The following is a 14,159-nucleotide window of genomic DNA, read 5'->3' as shown; positions in this document are numbered from 1 at the left end:
ATAAGTTTTAACTTAGCTTTAGCTTTCTCCATCTTTCACATAAAGGTTTTGGAAATATTTTTGAATGTAGGTTTATTTCTTAGCAACCCTGACATTCTTCTCCTCTTGTATAATTAAAATGTTATATAGATAGACGGAGCTCTGTTTATATTATAATTATCTTCTTCCACCAAAATGGACATTTACATTAAGGAAATTTGTTAAATTTATCTGACTTAGTTTTTCTCACTACAGTTGATAATAAAATTTCCATTATTATATAGCCAGAGTGAGTTTCATTATTTTGTTCTGTCCAGCTGGTAATAAAATGTCATTATGTCAGTGTAATCAATCTTACTAAAGTATAACTGCTAGCCTTAACAACAGTGGCTCATTACAGCATTTAATGTTAGACCTAATGGACGAGTGGTCAGATAGACCCAATCTTACATTATTAATTAAATTATAATAATTTAAGAGTATAACATCTAAGATGTTATGTCATCTAGTATGAACTGTAACCAACTGAAAAAACAATCTTTCTGGTACCAAGTCTAGAAATTCCTGCACAATAGTAAGTGTTGAATTGCAGTTCTTCCAATCAACGTGGGAGTAATTTAGATCACCTAATAGTCCTAGGGTGGTATAAGTACTGATTTATACTGCTGATAAATTGCTCATTTCATGCTTTATTCATAGCTGGTTTTCTGTAGCAAACAATGAACAAATGGACCCAAACTTGAAATTACCATATGCTCATAGTATTAAGGTTTCTGATTGCATATTAATACAAGTTTGACCCCCAAAATACCATGTACCACCAACCTTATTCTTCTCCACCCAACTCACTTTCTCTTAAACATCCACATTTATTATAACCTGCAAAGTAAACATGTTCATAATCCAGGATTCGGTAACATGTATAACTAAGGGTACATGTTCGTAACCCCAGATTCAGTAACACATATAACTAAGAGTATATGTTCATAACCCAGGATTCGGTAAAACATATAACTAAGAGTACATGTTCGTAACCCAGGATTCAGTAACACATATAACTAAGAGTATATGTTCGTAACCCAGGATTCAGTAACACATATAACTAAGAGTACATGTTCGTAACACACGATTCGGTAAAACATATAACTAAGAGTTTATGTTCGTAACCCAGGATTCAGTAAAACATATAACTAAGAGTACATGTTCGTAACCCAGGATTCAGTAACACATATAACTAAGAGTACATGTTCATAACCCAGGATTCGGTAACACATATAACTAAGAGTACATGTTTGTTACCCAGGATTCGGTAACACGTATAATTAAGAGTACATGTTCATAACTCAGGATTCAGTAACATATAACTAAGAGTACATGTTTGTAACCCAGGATTTAGTAAAACATATAAGTAAGACTGCATGTTCATAACCCAGGATTCCATTACTTGTATAACTAAGAGTACATGTTCGTAACCCAGGATTCGGTAACACATATAACTAAGAGTACATGTTCATAACCCAGGATTCAGTAACACATATAACTAAGAGTACACGTTCATAACCCAGGTTTCGATAACACATATAATTAAGAGTACATGTTCGTGACCCAGGATCCGGTAACATATATAACTAAGAGTACCTGTTCGTAACCCAGGATTTGGTAACACATATAACTAAAAGTACATGTTCGTAACCCAGGATACGGTAAAACATATAACTAAGAGTACATGTTCATAACTCAGGATTCGGTAACACATATAACTAAGAGTACATGTTCGTAACTCAGGATTCGGTAACATATAATTAAGAGTACATGTTCATAACTCAGGATTCGGTAACATATAACTAAGAGTACATGTTCGTAACCCAGGATTTAGTAAAACATTTAAGTAAGACTGCATGTTCATAACCCAGGATTCCATTACTTGTATAACTAAGAGTACATGTTCGTAACCCAGGATTCGGTAACACATATAACTAAGAGTACATGTTCATAACCCAGGATTCAGTAACACATATAACTAAGAGTACACGTTCATAACCCAGGTTTCGATAACACATATAATTTAGAGTACATGTTCGTGACCCAGGATCCGGTAACATATATAACTAAGAGTACCTGTTCGTAACCCAGGATTTGGTAACACATATAACTAAGAGTACATGTTCGTAACCCAGGATACGGTAAAACATATAACTAAGAGTACATGTTCATAACTCAGGATTCGGTAACACATATAACTAAGAGTACATGTTCATAACTCAGGATTCGGTAACATATAATTAAGAGTACATGTTCATAACCCAGGATTCGGTAACATATATAACTAAGAGTACATGTTCGTAACCCAGGATTCAGTAACACACATAACTAAGAGTACATGTTCGTAACCCAGGATTCGGTAACACACATAACTAAGAGTACATGTTCGTAACCCCGGATTCAGTAACACATATAACTAAGAGTATGTGTTCATAACCTAGGATTCGGTAAAACATATAACTAAGAATATATGTTCGTAACCCAGGATTTGGTAATATGTATAGAGTACATGCTTGTAACCCAGGATTCGGTAAAACATATAACTAAGAGTACATGTTCATAACTCAGGATTCGGTAACACATATAACTAAGAGTACATGTTCGTAACCCAGGATTTGATAACGTATATAACTAAAAGTACATGTTCGTAACCCAGGATTCGGTAACATGTATAACTAAGAGTACCTGTTCGTAACCCAGGATTTGGTAACACATATAACTAAGAGTACATGTTCATAACTCAGGATTCGGTAACACATATAACTAAGAGTAGATGTTCGTAACCCAGGATTTGGTAACGTATATAACTAAGAGTACATGTTCGTAACCCAGGATTTGGTAACATATATAACTAAGAGTACATGTTCGTAACCCAGGATTCAGTAACACACATAACTAAGAGTACATGTTTGTAACCCAGGTTTCAGTAACCCATATAACTAAGAGTACGTGTTCATAACCTAGGATTCGGTAAAACATATAACTAAGAATACATGTTCGTAACCCAGGATTCGGTAACATGTATAACTAAGAGTACCTGTTCGTAACCCAGGATTTGGTAACACATATAACTAAGAGTACATGTTCATAACCCAGATTTTGGTAACACATATAATTAAGAGTACATGTTCATAACCCAGGATTCAGTAACACATATAACTAAGTACATGTTCGTAACCCAGGATTCAGTAACACATATAACTAAGAGTACATGTTCATAACCCAGGATTCAGTAACACATATAACTAAGAGTACATGTTCGTAACCCAGGATTCAGTAACACATATAACTAAGTACATGTTCATAACCCAGGATTCGGTAACACATATAACTAAGAGTACATGTTCGTAACCCAGGATTCAGTAACACACATAACTAAGAGTACATGTTCGTATCCCAGGCTTCTTGAATTACATAAATAAGCACTCATAGCTTGATTAGATCCTCAGTAACTTCTGGACCACAAACCAAGTGGGGAGATATTTTGAAAAAAGAGAGCAAATAGCTTCAATTAAAATAAAAGCAGTAGTCACCTCACAGTGGTTTAAATGGAAACAGTGTATTGAGAAGTAGTATTTCCACTGACAGTTTCCCAGTTAATCCAAAATGTAAGTATAACATAATGATCTCGACTAAGTCCTAAACATGAAAGCCTTCATGTATGCAGTAAGAAGAATCTCACTAAAAGCAAATGTCAAGTTGTTTCCAACTGTTATATAATTTTGTGTCTGGACATCTTCATGTGATTCGGGGCATAGAGCTTAAGTCAACAGCACCAGAATTTATTACATAATTAACATATCTCTTACTATTTACAAATCTGATAATTGAAGTGCATACAAAGAATTTTAAGCTATCCAAGGAAGGAACTATTATTTTTTTTCTTACATAATTCAATAATTCAATGTCCTACAGGTTTAAGCATAGAATCAGTCAACATTAAGATCTTATCAGCACATATCCTCAGATTATGGGAAGAGATTTAATTTTTTTTTCTCAAAATTTTTTATTTTTCAAATGCAGTTGAATAAATTCCATAGTATTTGTATATAACATCTTAACTATGTACACTATTTACATCACCCTGGCACTATAACAGAGCTCAATATATACAATTACTTTATAGGTATACCAATCCAGTTATCAGAGTGTATCTGTTCAGTTATTGTAAAGTGTCAATCAATGATAAGACTTTTTTCCATGGATTGTTAATAAATGGCTTAGGATGAATCCTTAATTCTTTAATTTTAATTTCCAACAATGCTGTGGTCTTCACTAGGCTGTAGGAGTTTTACAAAGTCAGTATTCTGTTTGTATTCCATCTTCTTGTTATACACTTCCTTGAGATTGCAAGTATTGACCAAACTAGATACATATTTGACTCATTCAAATAAGGACCTTCGTACACATTTAATAATACTAGAGCTTTAGATAGAGATTTGATTATTAACAGGAGTGTGAAATTTCCTATCCTTACTCTCTGCAATCTACTCAAAGCCAGTCAGCCACCCAGCAAACAGTGCATGGCAACGTTGTGCTTGAGCTTAGCATCAATAATAGCAGCACGAGGGACACCGTCAAAAGTCTTGAACAAATCCAAATAAACTCGGTCTTTTGTATAGAAACAAACGGATTCTCCCAATAAAAGCTAGACCAACCTTGGCACAGACACTACTCCTCCCTTCTCTTCTCTATGCTGCTCCTATCCTTACCCACATCCAGAACAATCTCCTAGCTAAACTTGAATGCACTTACAATAAAATTGCTAGATTTGCCGCCAGTACTCCTTACAAATCCCACCACTGTCTTGCATTAAAAACATTGCAATGGCCTGAGCTGCCCCATCTACTGCCCCATCTACAGCTGCAATTTACTCATAACATACTTACTAGCCCTTCTTCCTGCCCTGCCCTAGCCACTCTTGTAACACAATATGTACCCAAACGTGAGCTCAGAAGCTCAAAGCAACACCTTCTTTAGGTACACAAACCTGACAAAAACATGGACAAAATTTTGTACAGCTATGCTGTAGCCAGTTCTTGGAATAAACTGCCCCTCCTGTCCCTTTGTTCCATCAGTAAAAGCGATATCTTTAAAAAGGAACTAAAAACGTACTTCCACATTTCTTGGGCTTGCTCTTGCCAAAACCCAACCTAAACTATCTTCATAGTGCCTCCTGCACCATGCTTGTCTCTCACACACACTTTTCTTTTTTTCTCTTTTCTCATCTAATTTCTTTTCCTACCGCTATAATCTCACCCATTTGCTCTACTCCTTTTTCTTTGATGGCATCGTTATGCTATTAACAGTATTTTAATTAGCTTCAACACTGCACTGTATCCTTACTATATGTGTATATGTAACTTAGCTAAACAAGATTATACTATTGCTTGTTATTCCATGTTGTGATTTTTGACTTATGTCTGTATATCTGCCCTTATTGCTTGTTATACTTGTAGTTGGAGCTTTTCTCCTTGGGTCTCCGCTGAAAAAAGGCTATTTAGAACCCAGTCAGACTAACCCGGTTACCAAATGTTAAAATAAATAAATAAAAATAATAAATAGGCCACTACTACAGACATGCCCATAGCTAAGGCAATTGTCGCCGGCTCATAAAAGTCAATTAAATTTGTGAACTTAGAACTTTTTGTGTTGTGAAACCATGTTAAATGGGGTCCATTAGACATCCCTGAAAGTCTTAATTAAGAAGGGAAATTAGAGACCTCACAAAACTCTTCTCCACTAGTGAAGTAAGACTGATAGGGTTGGGAGGTTGGCATAATGGTTAAGGTATACCTTACAGACACAAGGTGCAGGGTTTGATTCTCACATGGGGTAAATGGCTAGGCTTAAAATTGTCCACAGTGGCAATTAGACTTGTACTACTCAATGAACCTATAAATAGTTACATCATCTGTTGGGCCCCCTTTATGAATTGGAATTATTTCTGCAAGTTTCCTACTAACACAAACAGTAGCAGAATACAACAGGTTATTAAAAAATTGAGCAACAGTAGCCAAAATATATTTCCTGCAATATGCCCAGAAAATGTCTGGAATGTTATCAGTTTCCATACCACTACCCTGTTCAAAGATCAAATTGAACAATGGGCACATACAATCATCTTCTATTAAAAAGTCTAACAACGGAAATATCAAACAGTAGAGTGTATTCTATCAAGAAGTAGTCATTGAACAAAGTCACCAGAATAATTCTCCAGGGTTCAACACTTCACCCAAACAGAAATTGCACCAAAAGATTTAACCTTATTACCGATGTATCCAAAGTAAGAATAAAATTTCTTAGAACAAGGGCTACAAACTAAATTATCTTCAAATTTACTTTTTGCTAATCGCAAAGAAGCATTTATCCTTTTAAAGATCAAACTATAAGCGCATTTTACATCATTTCTTTTAAACCTCTTCCAAAGTCTACATTTCTTACTTTTTTTTTTCTCTCAGATGTTTAGTATGGTCGGTATTCTTAATTGAGGTGTAGCTCTCAGTAAACTGTTTTTTTTTTTTTACATACAAACAATAGAACTTCACAGATGTTTTCAAAGTCCTGCCATTTATTCACAATATTGTTTACCTTGGAGGAATTCTAATCCATAAAATCTTTTAATATTTATTATTAATCAGATCGAGCAGCTTAGACATCAAAATACTCTTTTTGTTGATTCGTGTAAAAAGCTTTACTTATCTTAAATTCAGATGGTAAATGATCTGAATTGCCTAATGGACACAGTTGGTCAATCTCAGAAATTTTATCTGGAATGTTTAAGTAAGAAATCTAAGATATTATTTGATCTGGTAGGAAAATCAATCATTTGAGTCAAATTGCGTAACATAAATCATAAAATTCATCCTGTGACATTTTCGCTATTGGGCCATCAAACCACCTAATCCCTGGAAAGTTAGCTACCTAAAATTGTCAAGTTATCATAGGTCATAAACCTGACCAAGTTTGCTGTCCCATAGTCTCATAAGTGAAGATCACCATCTTAATTTATTTTACTTTTCTAGATTGTTCTCCATTTGCTATATTCAGTTATACATTTTTCCATTGTTTATAGAGACCTGTTGTCTGCTTCATATTGACAGAACTAGGTTCAAAACTCTGATCAGCTCTAGATTCTTCCTCTATTACTACATTAATGACATTTTTCTTATTCACAAACTTATTTTCCTCAATACTCACTCACTGCTTAGAACTATGTTTCATAGGTTCATAGATTAGTATGTTTGACAGAAAATTTAGAGTTCCATTCTGATTTTTCCCCTGTTCTTTCTCACTCCTTTCCTTGTGCTATACCCTTTTAGTGAGTGATTCCTTCTCTTTATTGCTACTAGTTGCTTGTACTCCTTGCTTTGCAATATTTTCAAAGCTGTAATATTTTATTTAACTCCTTTCTACTATATCTGCTTCTGCACACCAGTGAACATCAGGGGTTGGGAGGGTGGCCTAATGGTTAAGGTGTTTGCCCAAGGTGCAGGGTTTGAGTCTCAGAAGGGATAATTGGCTAGGCTTAAAATGGCTTTCAAGGGCAATTAGCCTAGTACTAATCTATGAACCTATGAACTCTGACTAAAGCCTTAACTTCTGTCTTATCCATCTCAAAATGAGCACCTAAAATGTGTCTATATGTTAACTTTTTTGCAAATGTTCTATAAGGTCTAGGCACTAAGACCTTTGCTCAGTATCATCATTTCTTTATGAAAGAGAGAGGTTGAGTCACAGTAATAAGAAAAATCTAAAAATCCAAAATACTGGACACAGACAATAAACATTTCTTCAATGTAGTTCATGGCCTGAGTATTTTTGATTTTTATTAAAAATTTAATTTTTCCTTCTAGAATGTTTACTTTTTTTTTCACATGACAAGTATACTAGAAACGACCATTTGCTGGTCAACATTAGATACTTAAAATTATGGAGACACTATTTTTAGAACAGCGCAGATAGGAGATGGGATTGTCTATCCTTGGGGTTGGCGAAAAATCAACAATCTGGGAGTATTAAAATAATTAGGTGTACGGTTTGGGGAAAGGGTATTTTTTAACAACTGGCAAGGTAGAGAGAGTGCTATAATAATCTCTCTCTTGAGGTCAAAGACCATATTTGAAACTTCTAGCCCTGAATGCCCTTTTGCAGGAACAGACATGCTGATGACATCTTGTTTCCTTTCAAAGCTACTTGTTTCCCATAATGGACAGTGAGAGCACAGCTAATGAGACCACAGTGCTCCAGCTGTAATTTTATTATCACAGTACCATCCTCTTCAAATGGAGCTAGTAAGACACATTGATAAGTTTGACTATCCTTATTAAAATGACTGTTGTTTATTTGTTTTGTACATATGCTTTATGCTATTTGTGAAAAAGTGATATTTTATGAGTTTCAGTCTCTAACTTCCTTGAGGAAGACGGAATGTTATTCTTTACACATTAAGGTAACAGTACTCCTGGAGCAGAGTGTATGACATTTGGTAACCTAGAGAGGGGTTGACAAATAGAGAAGGTAGTGTTGCTAGAGGCCTAATAAATGTATTAGACCGTCATACTGAAGGGAAGACTAAAGAAGACTGTAACGGTGCGAGAGGTCAAAGGTCATATAAGCAGTGATGCAGTATGGACTTTGTTTTGTTGTGACACGTGTACTCTATATGTAATCAGTGAACCAACGGGAAGAATGGAAGAACATGCCTCACTGTTTCTAGTGCTTTCTCTTTACTATTATATGTAAATTTACAGGTGACAACTCTACTGTTAGGTTAAGATGGAAATTCATATACACAGGGACTCACATGAGACAGACTCCACTGTAATAATTAGGTTCAGCTGGGATTTCCCATCAGGAGTAGCTGTAATGGCAGTGAAAGCTTGTGAGGAAACCATGTATCAGAGAACTCCAGTGTGATCACAGCATAAGGAAATGAGTGGCACTAATGCAACGGCAGCTCAGAGTCCTGTTAAAACATATGTATCTCCCTATGGGGCCATGCAGAAGAAAACAGAATGGACATGTATTCCATTGTAAGAAACATTGAGTGAGCTACTTAAGTGGACTATGAGTAAAAGGCATGAAGCGTTATTATGGTGTAAGCAGATACCAAGAGTCTTGTTTTTGCCTTGATAGCTTTGATCACATTAAAATATTACTACAGCCAATGATATCAGCAGGTGAAGTGTGCATTGCAGAAAGCGCTACGAACTTCATGCTAGTTTAAAGAGTGCTACAAATTAAAATGTGACAGCTCTGCCTCTGTCGAACACTTCTCTCATGTGAGGAAGTTTGGTACCAAATTCTGTTTTAGGTTTTGTATGTAGCTTAACCTTAGTAACTATATGTTGAGGAAACCCTACAAAAGAACGGTATATGACATGTACTTTGGAATGTAATATGCCCCCTCCAAAATACATAGGGTGAGGGCACATGTTAGGCTTTATTTCTAGAGGATTCAACGAAAGATTCACTCTTCTTTTAAGAGCAGGTATCTCATTACTGATACAGACTTCAGGATCAGTGATTCAGTTGCTGAAACCAACTTAAGGGGCAGGTAAGAGCTGATTGCTTTTATTTCTGAGAAACAGTGCATTTACAAGGCATTCATCTAGGTACAATGGAATATTGCAAGGATGTGCAAAGGCCAGTATTGTTTCTGTCCGTGTCTAAGGTTGTAAGCATGTGTGTCTACATTTGTAAACATCTTATCTGACCCAGAGGGTATCTCATTTTCCTATATTTTTGGAAAAATGCAATCTTATTACTTAACTGTAAAGAGTTTAGAAAAACCTTCATCTGTAGTGATATGGTATAAGTATGTATTGTGGAAATCTGACACAATTTAGGGGACTGTAAAATCCCATATTTTCATATTTAATGGGTTATAATTAGAATTAGAAATACACCAGTCTTGGTAAAGAAATGTTAACATTTCTCAAGGGCAGTGCTCTTTTTATTTTTCTGAAGGTCAACTCAGTTATAAATTATATTAAATTAATTTTCTAAGAGAGAAAGAAGCAGTTAAAATACTGGTCCCACGAGGACTCTCCTCGGCGTCTTACCTAAGTGGATAGTTTGTAATCTGTAACAAGCTCGCTTTTCTTTTCCTGCTACATCACCAATAATCTGCACTACAACTGATACAGACTTGGAAGGTCACCTTGTCTGTAAGATATTTAATGCCCTATATATATGTGTGTGTGTATGTGTGTGTGTGTGTAGATATATATAATTTAGACTTGGAAGGTTACCTTGTCTGTAATGCTATATATACATATATATATATATATATATATATATATATATATATATATACACACACACACACACACACACACACACACACACACACACACACACTAGGCTATTGGCCCGAGGGCATAAGTAAACCTAACCAAAAGTGTCTTGGCTTTCGCCACCCATGTAGATTAAATTCCTGCTCCTCTATTGAGCAGAGCCATAGATGTGATTCCAGGGGTGAATTTCCTATTACCCATCCACTCATCAAGTTTTTCTTGAAGAATGCTAATGATGAGCTCTGCTTGATGTAGATGGGAATTTTTTCCAGGGCATTGGAAGTCTCTGGGTCAATAATCTATCCCTCCAGCATGTCCTATTTATTGATGTGGTGAGGTTTAGGTCCCTAGACCATGTAGCTCGGGACGATTAGGATTTATTTAAGTGGAGCATGTCCATTAATTCTGCGTTTGACAGCTTTGTATGTCAGACAGAGATCTCCTCAGAGTAAGCAGTATGCGACCGAGTAGAGTTGGAGTTTCTTGAGCTGGTCGGTATAAGACAACTGTTTGAGGCCAGCAATCTTCTTGTTGAGGTACTTTTGAGGCCTCTCCAGTTGTTGCAGGTGTCATGTGAGGTACATCCCAAATGAGGCATTGTACTCAATGATGGGTCTGATAAGTGATGAGTAGAGGGGGACAACAACTTCCTTTTTTCTAGATGCAAATCCTTTTGTGATTAAGTGGGCCACGTATAAAGATTTTCTGACCACTGTGGCTATGTGATTGTCAAAGGAGAGTTTACTATCCACTTGGGTCCCAAGGTCTCTTATCACACTTTCTGTGTTAAGTGCACTTCCCCCTATTTGGTAATTCATGGGTGCTGTATTTTTACCAAAGGGGGTGACAGTGCACTTTTTGGTGTTTAGTTTGAGGCCATGGTTTTGGCACCAGGAATCTGTCTCAGTGAGGCCTTTTTGCAGGATGTCTATGTCGATAGTGGAATCAATTATGGCACCCAGTTTGTAGTCATCTGCGAACTTGGTTAGCCATAGACCCTCAGTGTTTGCTTGCACTTTGAAGAAGTATATACAGGACAGGAGAGGTCCGAAGACTGAACCCTGGGGCACTCCACTTGTCACTGGTTTGGAGTCGGATCTGGAGTCTGCAACTCTCACCATGTGGGTTCTGTCCATGAGCCAGTTGGCTACCCATCTCATGACGTAAGGGTTTATGTTAAGATTGGTGAGCTTATGCACAATTCCTGAATGGGGGATAGTATCAATGGCTTTACCGAGGTCCAGGTAGGCTGTGCAAACCACCTTGCCTTCATCTATGGCCTTGGTAACTGTTTCAAAGAAGTCTACCAGGTTAAGGAGACAAGACCAACCCTTTACAAATCAGAACTGGGTAGCATCCAAAGTTTGTAGGTTACCAATGTCTTTGTTTATGAGTTCCATGATGATACGCTCCATGGCTTTGCAAACCAGGCTTGTCAGACTAATAGGTCGATAGTTCCCGGGGTCTGTGGTGGCTCCCCCTTTGTGGAGTGGGATAACCGTTGCTGTGCACCATTCAGTGGGCACATAGCCTTTGGTGAGGCTGTGATTGAACATGGAGTTTAGGTGGGGGGGGGCTAGTTCATTTTGGAGTTCGTATAAGACGCAGCCTGGGATGTTGTCCAGTCCCATGGATGCTGTGCTTTTGGTTTTAGAGAGTGCCATTTTTACCTGATTGTTTGTGATTAATGGTGCTCTGCTATCATTTGGTATAGTTATAGGCCCTTTGGGGGGTGAGAGGGGAGTAAAGTTATCACGGAACTTATCTGCCAAGATGTTGGCAATATCAGTTGGCTCTGTATATCTTGTGCCATTGTGCTGTAGCTCAGCGCAGATCTGGGTGTTGCCATGCAGATTCTTGACATAGCTAAAGAATGCCTTGTGGTTGTCTTTGGAATCCATGGCAGTTTTTTTTTTTCAAAATTCGCTTTGGAGGATTTTATGAGGGATCTTAGCTTCTTACTGAGGCCCGTCGGGGAGTTCCTCCATTTGTCGGTTTTTACTCTCTTTTGCAAGAGTTTCTTCCATCTGTTGTAGAGTTTGTTAATGGTAGGGGACCACCAGATGCGGGTTTTTATAGCAGAAAGATGAAAGGAAAAGAAATTAACCCAAAATGGCCAATAAACTACAAATTCTGAGCTGAATACCACTCCTCTAGGGACATATAGGCTGCTCAAAGCTCCCATTCACTGGTGAACAGAGAAACTTCCTTCTATCCAAGTAAGATATGGGCAACACAGCAACTAAACTACAATACAGCCCTGGATTCAGCAAACTGGACTCTACTAGCTTCAGAAAGGTAGGAAACAAGTGTAGATATATGTTATTTTTTTGTTTTTTCAAGAAGGTAAGGCAAATACAACAAAATAAGCACTTTAAAGCACAGTAAAATGGCTATCACACTTGAGTGTGTAGCCTACAACAGTTAAAACAGTTTAAATGCTCACAGTAATGATTTTAAAAATGCAAACAGTAAGTACAATAAACAGCTGAAATAGGCTTTCTCGTATCAAATAAATGCTATAAACCAAGTGTTTAGGTGGACTTAGCAATAACTAGCAAGAAACAACCCAAAAAAGTACTTAATCAATCCAAAATCTCTCTTTTCTCCTTCTGCTGCTGTAGGACTCCGCAGGACACCAGGGCAGGATCTTGCTGAGCTGATACATAGGGGGTATAATCAATAATCTGAACTACAACTGATTTAGACTTGGAAGGCCACCTTGTCTGTAAGATATCTAATGCCATATATATATATATATATATATATATATATATATATATATATATATATATATATATATATATATATATATATATATATATATATATATATATATATATACATACATATATATATATCTATATATATATATATATATATATATATGTATTCCCTACTTTAGACTGACAGCACGGAAGATAGACATGTAAAACACCGATGCCAGAAAAACAATGAAGCAGATGACCAACAAGTCATAATCCCAACAGCGAAAACACCGACAGAGGTAACTTGTGAGCACAACCCGGTAAGTGTGCGATAGTGAGGGACTTAGGGTTAGGGTGTGGGTAAGGTGAGTGTGCGATAGTCAGGGACCTTAGGATTAGGGAGCGGGTAAGTGAGTGTGCGATAGTTACGGACCTTAGGGTTAGGGAGTGGGTAAGGTGAGTGTGCGATAGTTACGGACCTTAGGGCTAGGGTTTGGGTTAAGGTTGGTGCATAGATAGTTTTGTGTAAGGTGTAGTGTAGGTTTTTAGGTTGTTGGTGTGCTTGTGTTGTGTGTGTGTTGTGTGTAACAGTGAACTTTTTGTTTTGTTAAGTGTCGGGATTGTGGTGTGGCGGGCATGTGAACTTTAGTGTTTTTGAGGTTTCGTTCTTCTGGCGTCAGTGTTTTGAGTGTCGATCTTCCAAGCTGTCGGTCTAACGTAGGGAACCCATATATATATATATATATATATATATATATATATATATATATATATATATACAGGGTATAATCAGTAATCTGCACTACAATTGATTTATACTTGGAAGGTCACCTTTTTCTGTAAGATATTTGATGACATATATATATATATATATATATATATATATATAGATATATATAGATATATATGTATATATGGATCCCTATCACATGGTCGACAGGCCAAATGATCGACTTTCATTTGGTCGGCAAGCAGTTTTATATATATATATATATATATATATATATATATATATATATATATATACACATATATACATATATAAATATATATATATATATATATATATATATATATATATATATATATATATATATATTAAACCTATATGGGGTATAATCAGTAATCT

The sequence above is a fragment of the Protopterus annectens genome, chromosome 8.part0 (assembly GCF_019279795.1).
Source record: "Protopterus annectens isolate FY-2018-M chromosome 8.part0, PAN1.0, whole genome shotgun sequence".
NCBI lineage: Eukaryota > Metazoa > Chordata > Ceratodontiformes > Protopteridae > Protopterus > Protopterus annectens.
Note: the sequence above shows the minus strand (reverse complement) of the source record.